The sequence below is a fragment of the Pongo pygmaeus genome, chromosome 6 (genome assembly GCF_028885625.2).
Source record: "Pongo pygmaeus isolate AG05252 chromosome 6, NHGRI_mPonPyg2-v2.0_pri, whole genome shotgun sequence".
NCBI classification, from domain to species: Eukaryota; Metazoa; Chordata; class Mammalia; order Primates; family Hominidae; genus Pongo; species Pongo pygmaeus.
In genome coordinates, this window is record NC_072379.2 from 43,915,939 (window position 1) to 43,934,578 (window position 18,640).

Here is an 18,640-nt window from a genome sequence, read left to right on the forward strand (position 1 = left end):
AAAAGAAGATGATGCAAGAGCTGAGCTCCTAGTGATGGTTGGCCTGCAGCACCCTTAACCTCTTTCCAATCTTGAGGGTCTCTCTTTTCTCACCAGGCTTCTTCAAGACATGGCAGATGTCAGTGTCATGACTCTACCTCTCACCATAAATATCCCATGAATATTTACTAACCAGTGAGCCTACCAGAATTTGCAAATTCTTCCATATATGAGCCAAGTATAAATTCTCCAAGCAGAGGGAGGTGGGCAGCCTCAGTGAGGGGCTTTGTGGAGTAAAATGCTCAGGGATCTAACTTTGTCAGATTCCATACAAAGTTTGGCTCCTGTTCTTTTTAACCTTGGCCTTGAGGAAAGATAGTAACCCTAGAGGTTTTATTCCCCATCCTCCGATGGCATTGCATTATTACTTTCAAAAACAAACCAAGACAAACGTGCTCTTCTGGCTTTCAGGCCAAGCTAATCCCGGGTGCCCTCCAACACTCACCCACACATTACAGGGTGGGAACCTTCCCCATGTAAGGCTGAGTTCTCCAGCTTGGCTCATAAACAGGCAGCACAAAAGTCCTCGGAAGCCCATTTAATGTGTCATCCAGGACTTACAAGCTGGCTGCAGAAAGAGAGAGGGAGCTCAGTAAAACATCCAGTGGCTTCAGACCTCCTGCAAGCCAAATGTAGAGGCAGGCACCTGGGATCTCTCAGCAAAAGTAATTTCCAGAGCTTACTTACGGCCAGTGCATGGCACTTTGGTAGGCATTTAGAAGGGGTCCTATTACTACAGAGAATTACTAGGCAGCTGCTGCGGCTGGCTTTAGCCCCAAGGGGGAAGGGTGAGCTGCAGGTCAGGCCAGCACACTGCTGAGTCCAGGGGGCCCTGCGTGGGGCAACAGCAGCCCTCACGCTCTCACTTGCAGAAGCAGACACTGTGCTAATAAGTTCCATCAGGAGGGCAGCCGAGCCTGGGCGCCAAGGTAAAAGCAGTACAGAAGGGACAGTGTTGCCAGCTTTGTCCCTATGAAGCTGGGATGCAGAGAAGTGAAACAAGCAGGCCATGTCTCTCATCTCCTAGCATCTCAAACAAAGGAAGTGTAAAGGGCTATTCATTTCTGCACATCAAGTCTAACAGTCTTTAAACAGACACCGAGAAGCTTGTTGTTTTAGTGAGAAGTTTGCTTGAGACAAGCCCCACCTGTTTCCTCGGCTCCTGAGAGACCCTTCAGTTTATTCCACAATCCAACCGTTTCTTATGGGACTGTGATCAGGCTCCCAGCCTTCCAGACCCACCTCCTCTTGCCTGAGGCTGAGCAGGCCTGGTGTGCAGGAAGGAGGTGGCGCTGTGTGCAAGCAGGAGAGAGGGATGGTGTTCTGCTGGTCCCTGCCCTGTACCCTGGAGCCTGGATATTTGGCAAAGACTTCCAGTTTCAGGCTCACTGGGTGAATTTCAGAAACCCCTCGGGAGAGCTGGACTCTGCATGTGCATGGATGAGATTTGGCAAAAAAAGAAAGAATATGTTCATTCCCTGATCATTCCTGGGGTGTTCAGTCAGTTCTGGTCATCACTGAACTGCTGCTCCCCACATATCCCTGGTCCTCCCCTAAGGACAGTCAGGAAAAGTAGAGGAACTCAATGGACTGATATTCTTTGGAAGACAGGAGGGAATTGTGTGAAAGGAGCAAGGTACTCTTTAGTGCTCCTGCCTGAGTTCCCGAGTTGCTGACAAACACACTGGACTTGCACAATCCCTGCTCAGGGACTCACATCTCCTCAATCACACATTGCTTAAAACCCTTTAGTGCAAAGTGGAAAGTGATTAAAATGGTGTCAGAGTTGCTTCATGTTCTGGGCCTTTCTGCCTCTCTGGTAGTATCTATTAATATTTTGTTCCACTGGCCTCCCTGCTGCGCCTCATGACCAATTTGCCACCAAGTCCCTACTCTCCCTCTGGCCCTCTCCAACCTGCTTCACCTGTGGCCCCACGGCAAAGGCACCCACCCACCTGGCTAGCACCTACTCACCCTGCACACATCAGCATTGGTGTTACTGCCCTCAGGTGGCCTTCCCTGAGTCAGTATCCTCCCCACCCCCAAAGTGTGTTCTATGCCCTCCTAAGTCCTCTCTAAAACTTGATTCTTACCTTCATGGTTGAATGTTCACATCACCAACATGCCTGCGTCACCCACTAGACAGGAAATTCCAAGAAGGTCCTATCTGTTTTCCTCACCATTGTTTTTCAGGCACCCAGCACAGAGCCTGGAACTTAGCAGGAGCACAGTGAAAACTGCTTCATTGAATGAATGAATGGATGAATGAATGAATGAATGAATGTGCTTTCCTACTGCTTTGTTCCACTGGCTGGCTGAGATTACACCATCGCCTCTGCACCCACTGGCTGTCTGTACCCATGGATGCTTAATGAAAGGTGTCTTGCATGGGCAGCTGCCCCATACCTCCTCCTGCACTGCCCACAGGGTCCAGCACAACAGCTGCCCCCATTCCCATAGGAAACAGATCCAGGTGCTGGCCCCTCCCAACCCAATCCCTTGGATTACAGTTCACTAAGCCTTCCCACATGGTGCCTAGGGACCCAACAAGTGAAGTTATAGAGATGCAACTAGGCATCAATACGTCAAGGACCATCCTCAGAATTGTAGCTGGCAGTGTTCTGTGGGGTCTGCCAGAGAGCTGCTGAGGGTGCTGCTGTGCTGGTGGGAATGCTTCCTTTGAGGCTGTGTTGATGATAGGGAGGATGCGGTGGCTTGTCCTGTAGCACATGTGTCACATAAAACCTCTAGAGCCGATGCAGTTCAGGACATTGCCCAAAGATGAAAATGGAGAGATTCATTTTGGGGGAGAAACATAACACACCAACAACTTGACTTACATAAGCCAAGGTGGAGGAGGAGAGGAGAGATGAAGTCATTCCCGGGCATGCTCTTCAAGTACATGAAGGCTGCCATTTGGAAGGTTGATTAAAGCCTATAAGGCTATGAATGTGCTTTGTTGGGAAGGGGCCTGATCCATGAACTCCCTGAATTATAAGCAAAACCTCAACTGTATGTACGTTTTTTTTTCCTGGAGAGAGAGTCCATAACTTTATTTTGTTTCTCAAAGAGGTCCCCAAATTATTAAAAATGAAAATATGACTGACAGTCAAAAATTATTAACTGGAACTGGAGATGAGTTAAAGGCAGGATCAAGGTCAGGTACGATGGCACATGCCTGTCATCCCAACTACTCTGGAGACTGAGGCAGGAGGATTGCTTGAGCCCGGGAGTTAGAATCCAGCCTGGGCCACAGAGCGAGACCTCATGTCTTAAAAAAGAAAAAGTCAGGATCAAGTAATAAGTGACTATGTTCAGTAGGAGAGGGGGCAAAGGAAAGGACAGAATGGAAAGGAAAACTCTGCATTGATTTGGTGAGAGCTCGTGAAGAGGCTCTTGGCGTGAGGTTTTCTAATGTTCACTTTGCCGAAGCCTGACTGCTTCTGTGGTTTTCCCCTGTAGTTCACTTCATCTATCCTTAAAGGTGAGGTTTTGTAGCATTTGACACCTTTAGTGTGGTATAAACTTTCAGTGTGATTTTATATTTTCTCCTAGAATGGCTTTAACTGTGTAGTTACTGGACAGTGTTGGAGATAACCAGCCTCAGTACCAATCCCAGATGGTCCCTGAAACACTATTGACTCAGGGTGCTCTGCGTGTAGTCATCCAGAATCACCCCCATAAACCCCTAGAAGCAGCCAGCACAAGTGTGTGATTACCCAGAAGTAGGTATGAACGGCTCTGGCCTTCCCTGCTGTGATGGAGGCAGTCAGTATTGACCAGCATGAGGGTCTCATTTTCACTCCCCCAAGCTCCAAGAGTGGCCCTGCTTCCAGGAGCATGACAGAGTTGAGTATTAATTACTTGCTGAATTTCATGCCGAATAAAACCACATGTGTCTTTCAGCTGTGGTTTGGAAACATTTCCATCCTGGATATTATCTATGAAAGTTGGATGGGATTACATCACCTTGCTGCTGGTTTATACATGTTCAAATTTCATGTCAGCAGAGAAGAGAAGGTGCTTCTGTGTGTTTCTCCTGGAGTTTTCCAGAGAGGCGGCAGACAGGCAGAGACAGGGTGAAACCTGGCCTTGGTTTGCACATTGTGGAGAGAGCTACATCTGCCATCTTGGGAGCTGGGAGTTGGCCCAGCAGGCAATAAAAGGAAACCCATGATGTTTGATTTTAAAAACTGAGTGGTGGGTTTGTAAGAGCCTGGTGGCAGCATGGAGTAAAGAGAGCATTGGAAGAGAAGCAGGGAGAAAAGTTAGGCAGGCAGGGAGGGCCTGAAAATAGCAGAGGTAAAAGGTGGAAAGGTTTGAAAATTTTTTAGGACAAAGAAATCAATAGCTATGATGATTCTTTAGACATTGCACAGTATGAGTCGGGGGGAGGGGAGAATCATTGATGAATTTCAGATTTCTAAGGTTTCTGGCCTAAGTGGCTGTTGCAAGGTGGAACCACGACATATGAAGGTAGAGATGACAGGGAATAGGTCTTAGGGCAAAATAATGAGGCACGTTAGACTCTTTGAGCTGTGAGGTATCTGTGTAACAACTATGTGTACGTGTTCCTGGGCAAGGAAGTATATGCATTTGATGTGCTGGTGAAATGTCAGGGTGGGAAAGATGGCTTGTAGCGGGGGATGGGGTCATTGTCCCACAGGTGGTAGATAAACCATGAGTGTGGGTGGGATTGCTTTGGGGTCGGTTGAGGAACTTAGTGGACCAAGGAGGGAATCCTAGGAATTTCGATATTCCTGTGACGGAGATTGAGAAGAAATGCTCAGATTTGAAGAAGGTGTGTCAGATGAGAGCACAAAGGGAGAAAAGGAGTTGGCTTGCAGGGAGGTAAAATCCAAAGGTAGTGGTTGCAAGAAATCAGGCATATGCAGAATTTCAAGATGTGTAATAGTGAAATGTATCAAATTATGTAAAGGACTAAGAATGGTAACAACATTTTTTTAAACTTAAATGTGAATAAGGAGAACACTGGTGATTTTTGCTAGAGCAGTTTTAGGGATTGTAGTGAGGGCAGAGGCTACATTATAAGGGTTTAAAATGAGACTGGACAGTGAAGAAATTCAGAGAGGAAATGTATTCTAGTCTTTCAGGATTCTTAACTTACAAGAGAAGTAGAGGGATAGGTCAAGGATAAAAGGATACTGTTAAGAATGTGGCTTAAGTTTTAAGATTTGTGTTTATTTGTTTTGATGAAGGAGATTTGATCAAGCTTATAAGCCAAAGGAAATGAGACAGCAGAGCAGCATAGGTTGAAAGTAAAAGGAATACACTAATAAGTGACAGAGCCAGGTCCTGAATGGATAGAAGCAGAGTGGACCGTGAGCACAGGTGAAAAGCTTGGCTGTTAATAGAAGAAAGCACAAGGTAGTAGGGAGGATGTGGTATCTAAAGGTTGAGAAATGTGTAGCCAGTTCCCTCAATGTCCTCCAAAAATGATGTAGGACACAAGTCAGCTTTTGAGAGAAGAAGGGTAGGTATAAGAGCGTACTTGAGGAAATTTGTGTTTCACATCATTGCTTGAGTGGAGAGTGAGCTAATCAAAGTCAGAAAAGGAGTTGTCAAGAAATATTATGAGGAGACTAGGGAATTATGATTGCACTAATGCCCAAAGTTCCCACCAGGTTTTAACCACTCAAGTGCAGCAGTTGGCATGGAGCTGTGACCTTGACACAATGATGCAACTGACTGCATGGATATGGAATTCATCTAGGGAGAAGGAAACATAGAGTAGATGGGGGGCTGCATCTTTTGCCATAATCTTTAGTGAAAGTGAGGAGTGGTTGGTAATGTGCTTAAGAGTATGAGTTTTCAAGTTAAATATATTCAGGTTTGGGTCTCAGTTCAACCACTTCCTTGGCATAAGATCTGACTAGTGGCCTTGTGGCTTCTTGTATCTTGCAGGCTGAAGTCCTGGCTGGAATGCTTCTTGTATCATATCATTGGAGATTGGAAAAATTGAGATGTTTCTTGCTGTGGTTGTCCAACCCAGCTCTAGTTTGTCAGCCAGTATCCTGCATGCACAAAAGTAGTGTTTAATCTAAGAAGACTCGAAGCAAGAGAGTAAGTTATCATGGGTTGTCTTTCTGATGTCAACAGGCAATAAAATAAGAACTCTGCTCACTAATCACTTACCTGCCCCCCTCCTGGATGAGACCCTGGCAAAAGCTAGAGCTACAAAGTAGAGGTGTATCCAGCTTTTCCCAACGTACTTTAATGTAACTACTACTACTAATACCTTGTTAGAAAATAAAAATTCCAGGATAAATGCAAACCAAAATGGATTCTAGGACAGCAGGCACAAACCAGGACTCTGAGACAAATCTGAAAGTACAGTCTACCTAGATGGAAGGATGAACACCCACCCGAGAGAAGGGTGCAGGGAAAGCAACATCTTCAGGGAAACAGTTTCAGATTCAGCTAGAAGCAGGCCCAGGTCTGGCTTCAGGCAACTGTCCCCAAGCCTGTTTCCCAGTGGTCCAATAAATCTCCACCCTCAGACACAACTAGAGATGCAGGCATTTTCCAGGCACTACTTGGCCTGGTCAGAAGAGTGGGCAGCACTTGGGCATTCTTCCATCGTGGCCTTTTTAGGGGTTGACTTTTTTATATTTTGCAGTGGCAGCAGCTCAGAAACATTTTTCTGCTGTGAAGATTAGCTTTCATCTTTGCATTGTGGTTTCTGGTTTGGAGGCCACAGAGATTAGGCTAAAGCCTTCTTCCTGTTGTCAGAAGTCTCCTTGCTTAGAATAAACAAAGTCTCCAAGGGCACAGGGTCATTGCAAGCAAATTAGAGTGATGCTCACCTGATGGAATGCAAAAGACCCACCCAAAAATCTCCCGCAATGTTCTACTACCACAGCAGATGCTTTGTAATAACTTTGCCCTCGTAAAATATCGACAGCCTCTGGAAAGATAGAATAACCACTTCTTTTTCATATTTCACTGTGAATTACTTTATCAGCCTTCTTTTCATCAATATTAAAGAGGCGAGCACATGGAGAAACCTGGAATGAGCATGGTTCAGAAGCAGGACTTACAGATCAAAAGGGCACAGACAGGGCAAAAGGGCAGACAGGTGTGCGGAGGCAGGGGGTGAGCCTGGTGAGAGCCAGGTGCCTGAGACAAGTTACCTACTGCGCAACTTTGTTAGGAGCAGTTCAACTGGAGGAATCTGGCTGAGTAGCATTTCTTTGTTTTTGCTCTTTGAATTTTGGTCTGAGAAATACTTTAGGTGAAATTACTTGACAGAGTCCACATTTGTTGTCCCTGTGTCTGGTCTGGACTTGGCAGCAAAAGTAGAAAGACTGATGTGTTATTTAATGTCTAAAATATTTGGATTGTTAGGATTTACAACTTTAATGGACATGCAGAGAGTAACAAGGGCTTCCTTACTACTGAATCTGATCTTTCAAAGTTTTATTTTCATTTGCTTTATTGAGAAATATAATATAAACACAGAAAACTATATAAAATATACATGTACAATTTAAAAATAATAAAGCAGGGAATGAACAAACTATTTCTGCATGCAACAAAATGAGTCAATTTCATAAACAAAATATTGAGGAAAGGCAGCCAGATTTTAAAAGAGTGCATACTATGTAATTCCATTAATATAAAGTTCAAAAGCAGGAAAAACTGATCTATAGTGTTGAAAGTCAGAATAGCAGCTACCTTTGAGAGAGGGTTAGTGACTTGCCATTCCTTATTTTGTGTGGTTTTGTTTGCTATCTTTCTCTTCATTAGGACAGAGAGTCAGATGTAGGGCGTTTTGGTGCTGGTGTGCTGGAGATTGCCGGCTTCATTCATTCAGCTGCATGCTTCTATTTGTACACTTTTGTGTATCTATGCTGTATTTGAATAAAGAATTTTTTTTTTAAATAAAGCAAACACCTGAAAACCCAGCATCCAAGTAAATAAATGAATTGTGCCATTTTCTTAGCTACCAAGTTCTGTGCTTCGCTCCTATCTCCCAACCAAATGTAATCACTATCTTGACGTTTGTGATACTCATTATTGTGGTTTTCTTTAGGATGTTACATAATTTTAGAATGTATCCAAATAATGTATTATTTAGTTTTGCTTATTTTTGAAATTTATACAAATGAAATCATAGTCCATGTACTTTCTCTGACTTGATTTGTCTTATTATGCTTTTGTGATTCTTTTGTGTTGATGTATGAAGCTGTAGTTTATTCATATGTACTCCTTTATGGTATTCCATTGCATAAATATGCCACAATTTATCTGGCCATTGGATTTTTTTCAATTATTTGCAAGAAATTGGAATGTTTTGAGATAGATAGCTATAACGTATATAATGTTTATATATTACATATAGATAGTGTATCTTTTATATTATAGTATATATGTTATATATGTACACACACACACACACACACACACACTCCCATACATTCTTGAATACATGTCTTGGGGAACATGATAAATAATTTATTTTTCTAGGGTAAATGCCTGGAAATAGAATTGCTCAACCATGCTCTTTTCAGCCTTTTATTTGAGCATCTTTTAAAATGCTTTTTATTTCTTTAAAAGAAAAACACATCTTTGAATAAGGAGCTCCTTTATCAACATGCAGTTATTAGAATATTCCTGTGGGTGGCTTTACAGGTTTGCTCACTCAGATTCTGTCTTCTTGCTTCAGAGATAGATACTTCTTTAAAAGACAACCTGTCTGGTCAGTCAAACTTGCTTTCTCACTTAGCCAAAATGTCTTCTGTTATGAAACCCGAGCTCTTATTGTTTCTGTAACAAAGAAACAAGGGACCCTGCCCTCCATTTCCCTCCCTTACAAAAGTATCCACCTTTTGATATTTTTCATCTTTGACCCCTTGTGCACATTATGTATTTGTTTTTCAGCTGCCCTCAGCAAACATATCCTTGTCAACTAAAATTTATTTACAGTAGACTCCAATCAAGGCGGGTCCTTTCTTTGCAGGAGTGAGTATTTGCTGGAAAGGTCTGAAGTGTGCCATCACTAAGCCTCCTCCATCCTCTCTGTTCTTCCTGGCAACACCACTGCAGCTCTGTGGCTTCCCAAGCAGAACTGTGTTATTTGGTGCATACACATTTAGAGTTCTTATGTATTATTGGTGAATTGAATCATGTATAATGTGTAATTAACCTATATCTAGGAAATCTTTTTGCTTTAAAATGTATTTTGTATATGATTGACATAACTACAGTGGCTTTTATTATTGACATAGAATATTTTTCCTGAACATCTTTTTCATCCTTTTACTTTTAGCCTTCTCTGTCATTAGAGATATGCCTTATATAAACACACATCTTGTAGAGTTCATCTTAGAATGAAAGAATCTTAACTCCATTCACCTCCTTCTCTAATTGAAAGCTATTATTGTAGTGTATATTATTTCTCTCTTTATCTCAGGACAATTATTATGGATTTATTCATTCAATAGTCATTAAATGTTACCCAAATATGTATTATTTTCTTTCCTCTTTGCTTCTTCTGGCATTGGGAAATTTCCACCTGGAACTTATTTTCCTTCAGTTTGAAGGATATTGTTTAAGATTTCCTTCAGTGAGTGTCTGTGGGCAGCAAAACCTTTCAGTTCTTATTTCTTTAAAAATGTCCAATTTCATTCTTGAAAGTTATTTTCCTTGGGCATAGATTCCTAAGTTGGATAGTTTCTGGGTTTGTTTGCTTGTTTGTTTTTCCTTTCAGTACCATGAAAATTCCACTTCACTGTCTTTCGGCTTCCATTGTGGTTTTTAAGAAGTTAGCTGCTAGTCTGACACATTTTTGAATGCAAATTGTCCCTTCTCTCTGGCTTCCTCTAGTATCTCTGCTTTGACATTGATGTTTTCCAGTGTTAATATGATGTACCTTATTGTGAATATCACTTTGTTTATCCTTTTAGATATCAAAATTTTTAAATCTCTTTCTCTGAAAGTTTCTCATGATTTTCTCCTCAAATACTGCTTTTGCTTTATTCTTTCTTTCTTCTCCTTCTGAAACTCCAATTAAATAGAGATCAGATCTTTAAATTCACCCTCCATGTCTCTTAACTCTTTTATAATCTATATCTATTTCTTTGGCTTTTCTTGTGCTAGATTATGGATTATACCCTTCAGCTCAGTTTTCCAGTGTACCATTTAAATCCTCAGCTCTGTCTGATGTTTTCAGATGTACTCACTAAGTTTTAAATTCTTGTAATATATTTCCTTTTTAGAATTTTATTTGATTTTTCTCTTGAATCTGCTTTTATTTTCACACTATAAGTGTTCACAGATAGTGTTTAACTCTCTGCTGATTCTCACTCAACCGTATCTTGTTATTTCATCTGTCTCATGACTTTTAAAACGTGAGCTGTTGATTTTCCTACGTAAAGTGTGTGTGTGGAAATCTCCTTAGATTTACACAAAGGTGACTACTTCTAAAGACAATTATGACTTTCCTCTGCCAGTTGACAACTCGTCTAGGATTATTTAAACTAAATTCCATTCTCAGTTTTTTGGGCCATCCAAATACTATGGAATTGAGGCAGTAAACACACACGAGATCTAACCTATAAATACAGTTTCTCAGAGTATATTTTCCCCTTTCACTCAGTGCCAGGATTTGCAAACATGCAATTCTCCCCCATCTCTTTTTCCTTTTTCCCATTTTCTTGTAGGAGGATGGGGAGAGTTTATTTCTAGTTCATACTTATGCTTAAGATAAAGACTTTTGGTGTTGCAACTTTATCCAGAGAAGTCTCCTGTTAGACACCGTCACTTAAAGGGAGCTGTGCTTTATTTTCTGACCTCTACACTTTACAGGCTTATAACAGCTTAAATTGTTAAGTTCTGAAAATATTCTCAAGGTAAAAATACTGAATGAAATTCTATGTTTGCCTCTCTATGTTCTCATCTTCCCTTAGATTTTGGCCTGAGCAAACATTACTTTCTTGCTAGCTCACCAAATCAATCATTCAACAAATATTTGTGAAGCCCCTACAATCTTCCAACTACTATTCTATTTGTTGGGAACACAGCAGTGTAAAAAACAGACAATAATCCCTACTCTCAAGGAATTTATCTCAGAACCATTGAGTGGCGGTTTTCATAAGATTTTCAAAACTACATTTTATCCAGCTTTCTTTGTCTTCAGTGGGTTGATCCAGGTACCTAGCCTGATATGTTAACAAAACCAGAATCTCTCTCTTTCAGTTAAGCCTTGAAGGGAGTGAGTTGGTGACAGCTTTCAGTTTTATTTTTTAAGGTGCATTGGATTTAGTGCCTTGAAAGGAACACACAACTGAGAAATGGGAAGATTAGGTATTAGTCCCATTCCACATCTTAGCAAGTTCAAATATCTTCCTTAACTTTTAAATAGTTACATTTATCCTTCTTAAATTAAAAAAAAATAAGTTATTTAACCTTATGTTAAATGGATTGAACATCTCCTCATCACAGGATTGAGGGCACTAATTATAAATGTAAGTAAAGACACATTGTGAAGATTACTCTTCAAATATCAATATTCTCATTGTTTTTGAACTAGAGAAATTTTCCTGTAGGAGTTGAGTATCATGTCCAAAATCACACTGCAATAATTTATTATTCAAATCAAATCAGTATCCATTGAGTAGGAACTTAAGTATGAAAAATACCTTTTTAGTAAAAATGGCCTCACTTTCAATATAGGCTTTTAATTTTTGCAACATTTAGCAAAAAATTATTTTCCTGAATTCACAGAAGCATCCTACCCATTAAATGAGCTGTAAGCAATATCATTGAGGTCACTCTGAAGAGCTATTGTAAAGCCATGTCTGGTGCATTCATGAGAGCTGGAGAAGGAAGCTGGGGTATGCAAGAGGCATAGGAGACCCAACCTCTCCTTAAACATTCTATTTTCTAATACCCACATCCCCTTAAAAGAACTATCTCCTCTGGGTCTACTTTACCCTCCTGATAGTAGTGAATACCCACACTGGGGTGGCTGAAAGGCAGGCAACTATCTTTGTGGCCTCTTCTGTGTTTCCACAATTAGGAAATGCTGACTGAGGAGTGTTTCTCTCTCAGGGGCCTCAAGCACCTCTGGGTCATTTAGTTGTGTAAGTCAGGAAAGTCCAGATAAATTCTCAAGTGTCTTCCAGGTAGCTGAATCAGCTGCCACACAGGACTAGGCAGAAGCCTGCAAGGACTCAATATTAGCTAATTATTTTTCATTCTCTGTGTCCCTTGATGAGATTCGGAATGCACCTTGTGCCACTGGCCCCATGCTCAAGTTGCTCAAGAAAAGCAACATGGACTGAAGGAATTCACCATCTTTGCCAGACGAAGTGTTTATTTATAAATAGAAAGATTCTTCTAACAAAGGGAGGCAGATGTTCACCATCCTGATTCATTTCAAATGTGCTCAGACTAATTCAACAAGCTTCACACAGGGGATCAGAGGGCAAGCCCTGTTTTCCTGACATCCTTCAGGGTCACATTAAACCCATGTTGTGTTTTCTGAGAGATTAGAAACAGACTGCAAAGCGGACCCAACAGATTTTGAGAGACAACTTTTCTGCACTAACATAAAACCCCTCAGTATTTTTTTCATGTGTATGATGTAGGAGTTGTTATTCATGCTAACTACCCTTTTATTCAAAGTCTCAGACATGCAGGGAGGCTTAGATGCCTATCATTTTACACACTCTTTATTCTCTGTTTATTCATCATCAAGGGCCAAGCGACTTCAGTATGAGTAAGACTCAAGGGATGTTAAGAGAAACATTCTTAATTTCATAACAATAAAAATATATGTTTTTCAAACTGAAAAGACAGCACTATATGAGTAAGACTCCCTTGAGTCCAAGGGGTGATGTTTAACTTTGTTTGAGAAGTTTATTCTTGCCTCAAGTAAAATGAAACTAGTAAATATCAAGTCCCAATGCATATTGACTGATTAACAAATTGCTTTAATGCAAACGGAGAGGCCAAATATTTTGACTTAACCATTTTTCACTGAAGTCTTTCACTAAACCTGACCACAGCTGTCCTTGAGGCCAGATGTTAGCTGTAAAAATCAGTGCATTTAATATACCGTGCAACCTCTCTGCCTTTTTAGATGGGCTGAAGCCCACAGCGTCTGTGTGTATTAGCAGTACATGGCTCTGGTCACTGTGTTGAGATGCCTATTATCCTCATGTGGTTTGGCGGTAGCTCAGATTTCCTCTAAGCTTGTGCACAATCACTTCATTTAGAAGCTATCTGCTTCTATTGAGGTAAAGGAACCTCACAGTTGCACTCGATACTGCCTGTTCTTGAAAGTATTTGGACAAAGTCAAATACCTTCCCCTTTTATCATTATTAAGCTGCCCAAGCCCAGTTAATTGTGGCCTCACCAAATGCATTTTCCTAGAAAGTTGCACGATCTGGCCTGGCACTCCTCTCAGGGGAATGAGTAGTTTGCAGAGTTTCCAGGGTTGTCCGGGGCCCTCTACTCCCCACCTGAAGCACTGCATTTTCTGCTTTGTTAATTAGAGGCTCAGGACTGTGCAAATGCCTGTCTGTAACTCCTCAGGGCAAATTTGCAAAGCCTGGGGAATAGTGATGCAATGGAAAGAGCATGGGTTTCAGAACTGGAAAGACCTGGGCTTAAATCAAGAAACACCATTGAATTTCCTGAATATCCATTGATTCCAGTCTAAGCTCTACTTCTGACTTAAGGCAGTACAGTAATTTCCAAGCCAGGCTGAAGACTGCTTCAGGGTCTGCAAATGTTTGAGTGACTTCTTAAAAACCATAATTAAAACTTTTTAAAAATAGTAATTAGCACATACACTCAAGTGTGTTAGGTACTAAAATTCGTTGTTCCCTAAATGGCCTCTTTGTTCTTACTGATTACAAGTATGAAATTATAAATTAAACTTTTATTCATAAAGGCCTATTTTAATCCATATTGTAAGATGGAATTACAGTTGTGGTTTCATGTGGAAAAAAAAAAAGACCCCACTGTTAAAAATATTTGAAAATCACTGCTTAAGAGTGTGATTCCAACTCTTCCAAAATGTTCTTTCCCTGAGATAGTCAGTGTTCTCTATCAACCCATGAAATGCTGCAGTTTGAAGGTGCTTAACTTTCAGATCTCTCTGTCATCATTTCTTGTAAGGTTGTCTCAGCTTCTTGGGAGGCCAAGGCAGGAGGATTGCTTGAGCCTTGGAATTTCAGGCTGTAGTTAGTACACTATGATTGTGCCTGTGAAGAGCCACTGCACTCCAGCCTGCCTGGGTAACGTAGTGGCACCCCATCTCTTATTTTTAAAAATGGTTTGAAAACTGACATGTATTTTTAAAGAGTGCCATGACAGCGATGCAGGGCGTGTTTGATGACGCAGATCCTCTATATTGGCTAAAAGATAGGATTAAACCTAGGCAAAGGTAGTTCCACTCAGTGAGCATTCCATTAGAAGAGACTTAACACACAGTGTTGTCACTCTCAGGCAAAGTGGGGCAGAGGGAGCAATATCGGCAAAGGAATAAGACAGTAATGCCCGTGAAATTTGGAGGTCTTTCAACATGACAGGAGCATGAAAAAGAGAGGCTGACGAATACACATAGAAGATTAGGCCCAGAGCAAATGGTGCAGATTTCGTATATTCTGCAAACCTATTTGGAATTTATCCAGCAAGAAACACTGGAAGTCTTTTAAAAAGCAGAGACATTTGAAAACTTCTGCATAGATCTTCTGTATTTTCCCAAGGGCAGTCTGACTCTTCCCCTTTTTAGCTCATATGATTAAATCATAAACTTCTTTTTGGGATCATATAGGTCAAATGGAGCTGTTTAGGTTTTGTATAGTCTTTGCCATTTACTAGTGTGACTTTAGCCAAGCTCTTAAATATTTGAATTGAGTCTGGTACCATATTCTCTAAAGTAGATTTTAGTTGCCTACAAGAGAAACCCTCATTTACACAGGCTCTTTCTTCCAAAAATACTCTTTTGACTTCTTTTCGCCCAGGAAGTTCTCTTTTCTTAGCACAGATGTCACTTCCCTGGGGACACCAACTTTGGATACTCAGACTGAATCAGGGCCCTCAGGATACCTTCCAACAACACCCTGCACTAGTCTACAGAGTCACCACACATGGAATGATTCGTAATTATTTACTTCTTTGTTAAAAAAGTTATCACCAATGCTGTATGCTCAGGGTTCTTACATACTAGATAAAATCTGTCAATGGCCTTTTAAAAATCACTAGGTAAATAAAATAAAATGATATGGCAATGGAGAAACCTGAGGTTAGCTTGATTTTTCTTTCTTTGTATTTGGTTTTTATGCTTACATAGCCAAGTGACTAATTTTTAGAGCTTTACTGAGGTATAATTCACACACAATGAATTGCACATATTATAGTATACAATCTGATGTTTTAAAATATATGTGTGTGTATATATACATTCCCATGAAATAGTCTCCACCATGAAGATAATGAGCACACCCACCACTCCCCAATGTGATCTTGTGCTTTTTTTTTTTGAGATGGAGTCTTGCTCTGTCACCCAGGCTGGAGTGTGGTGGCACGATCTCAGCTCACTGCAACCTGCACCTCCTGGGTTCAAGCGATTCTTCTGCCTCAGCCTCCCTAGTAGCTGAAATTACAGGTGTGCACCACCATGCCCTGCTAATTTTTTGTATTTTAGTAGAGATAGGGTTTTGTCAAGTTGGCCAGGCTGGTCTCAAACTCCTGACCTCTAGAGATCTGCCTGTTTCTTCTTCTCAAAGTGCTGGGATTACAGGCATGACCCAGCATGCCCAGCCCTTGTGTCTCTTTGTAATCGTTTTGTCCTCCCCACCCCAACTCTCTCATTCCCCACTCTTCAGTCAACCACTGATCTGCTTTTATTCACTGCCTGTTAGCTTTCATTTTCTAGAGCTACATGTAAATGAAAGCACACAATATATACTCTTTTGGGGGAGGGTTGGGGGTTTGGTTTCTTTCACTAAGCACAATTATTTTGAGATGCACTCATATTTTTGCATAAAGGAATATTTATATTGCTGAGTAGTATCCCATTGTATGAATATACCAAGATTTATTTATTCATTCACCTGTTGATAGCATTTGCATTGTTTCTAGTTTTTTGCAAATACTAATAAAGCTGCTATGAACATTTTTGTGTACATATTAATAAATTCAAATTTAATAAGAATTTTTGCCCTTTGAAAGACATTGTTTAGAGAATGAAAATACAAAACCATGCATTGGATGAAAGTATTTGCAAACCACATATCTGATAAAGATCTTCAACATTCAATAATAAAAAACAAAAACCCAGCTGAAAAAATAGGCAAAAGATTTGATCAGACATGTTCCAAGGGATTTTGGGTCTTGCTTCTAAACTTTGTCAGGCTGGACTGAACAGCACTGGGTCTAGAGCTAATTCTTTCCTACAACAAAAGTATCTTGCTACTTTACTCCATGTCCCATGAGTGATGAGGTTTCCCAGTCTGGCTCTTGGGAACAGGAACAGTTTCTGACTTTGTGTGAATCTCAGAAGTTATTTTCTCTAATTATTTCAGGTGGTTCTCTCCCTGGCCTCAGGTAGCTTCCTTACAAGCACATGTTGATCTGTACTCAGCTGAAGACTAAAGGGACCCTCTGCAAATCTTCATATCTTACTGTCTGTTCAGCTCTCTCTTCTCCAGTCCTTTGCCCTGAGCCTTCATGGACTCCCATCTCCATCAACTCAACTCTGGGAAACCACTGGGTTCTGTCTGGGGTCCCCCCACCTGCACTATGGCCTGGAAACTCTCCCCAGGCAAAAAAATGTGGCAACAGCAGAACTCGCCTCACTTCTTACTAGTGTCTCAGGGATCCTTATGGTTTGTTGTCTGATATTTAATGTCTTAAAATCCTTAGTTTCATACAGTTGCCCAATTTTCTAATTTCGTGGGAGAGTAAACCCAGTTCCTGTTACTCCACGTTGGCCAGAGTGAAACTCTCTGAATGCTGAAACAGGTACCTAACAGTTATTGAACACACTTATTGATAGTTGTTTAATCTGCATGACAACCCTATCAGTGGTGTATTATTTCTGCCCCCAGAGAGGTAACAGAGATTGCCTGGGAGGACACAGATGGTAACTGGAAAGACTGTGATCTGAACTTGGGCAGTTTGAGTCTCAGCCCCATTTGCTTACATCATGTACTACATAGCTTATTTTTTGAAATGTAGTATCTTAATAAGCATTTCTCTCATACCTAAATTTTATATATGTATGTATGTGTAAATATATATAAATATAAATACATATATCTGTTTTTGAAACAGAGTGTAACTTATTCCATGGATATCTTTCTCTTACAATTTTGAATACACCTTCAAAAATCCATTTTTTAAATTTTTATTCAGGCACATCATTTGTATGTTGGATTATCTTTGAAACATATTTATCAATGGGGGAATGACTCAATGCTGTATGCTCTTACTAGGGTATAGTAGTCACAATTAAATGATGTTGTGTTATTATGTTGCCATTATCGAGATATTTAATGAAGAAAACACAGATATCAATAACGGAGTTGAAAAGTGATTCAGAACAATTGGATACCATGTGAAGGACTAGGACTGTCTTAACTAATTTATTGTATTTATAGTCTCCTTTTTTGTGTGCACCAAAATGTTATGTGTACAAAATAATCTATGTTTAAGATTAAATAAGCTCCTTTGGTAAATATAAAAATTTTAAGAAATAAAACAGCATTACATTATAGTGTAATTGTAGAACTTTTCCTTTTTCAGTGGTACATAGAATAATAGCATGACTTACAATTGATGGCACTTTGATTTAATGAAATATGGCATAATTTATTTAAATGTTTTAATTTTTTATATTTATCTTCTGCACTAATGCTTATGCCTTATTTTAATAATTAAATTTCAGGCATAGTGTTCTGTTTATTATAGTTTCTGACATATGTGTTCTTAATATTGTTGTTTTGTTCCCTATTTTATTTCTTTAACACCGTGTGTTTGTCCATTATCACATTGGTATAAAGAACTACCTGATGTTAGGTAACTTATAAAGAAAATAAGTTTAATTGACTCACAGTTCCATAGGCTGTATAGGAGGCATGGCTGGAGAGGCTATGGCAGAAGGTGAAAGGGAAGCCAGCACATCTTCACATGGCAACAGTGGAGAGAGAGTGTGAAGGGGGAAGTGCCACACACTTTCAGATCTCTTAAGTCAGTCAATATCACAATAACAGCAAGGGGTAAATCCACCCCCATGATTAAATCACCACCCACCAGGTTCCCACCAAAACACTGGAAATTACAATTCAACATGAGATTTGGGTGGGAATACCGAGTCAAACCGTATCACATTGCAACCTCATTTTTCCCCCTAATTCATTCCGTTGGTATTACTATTCTTTTTTTTTAAGGCTTTCTTTGAAAATGAGTTTTTATTAAGTACTATGATTGTAAGGGAATTATTTTCTTTTCGTTATACTGGTTTGTTGCCTATAGAATTAATTTTCCAAAAGAACTTTCTGACTTTATCTTTTCTATTTAAGCTCCAATGAATTTGCTCCATAATTTTCTGTTCCCTACTTC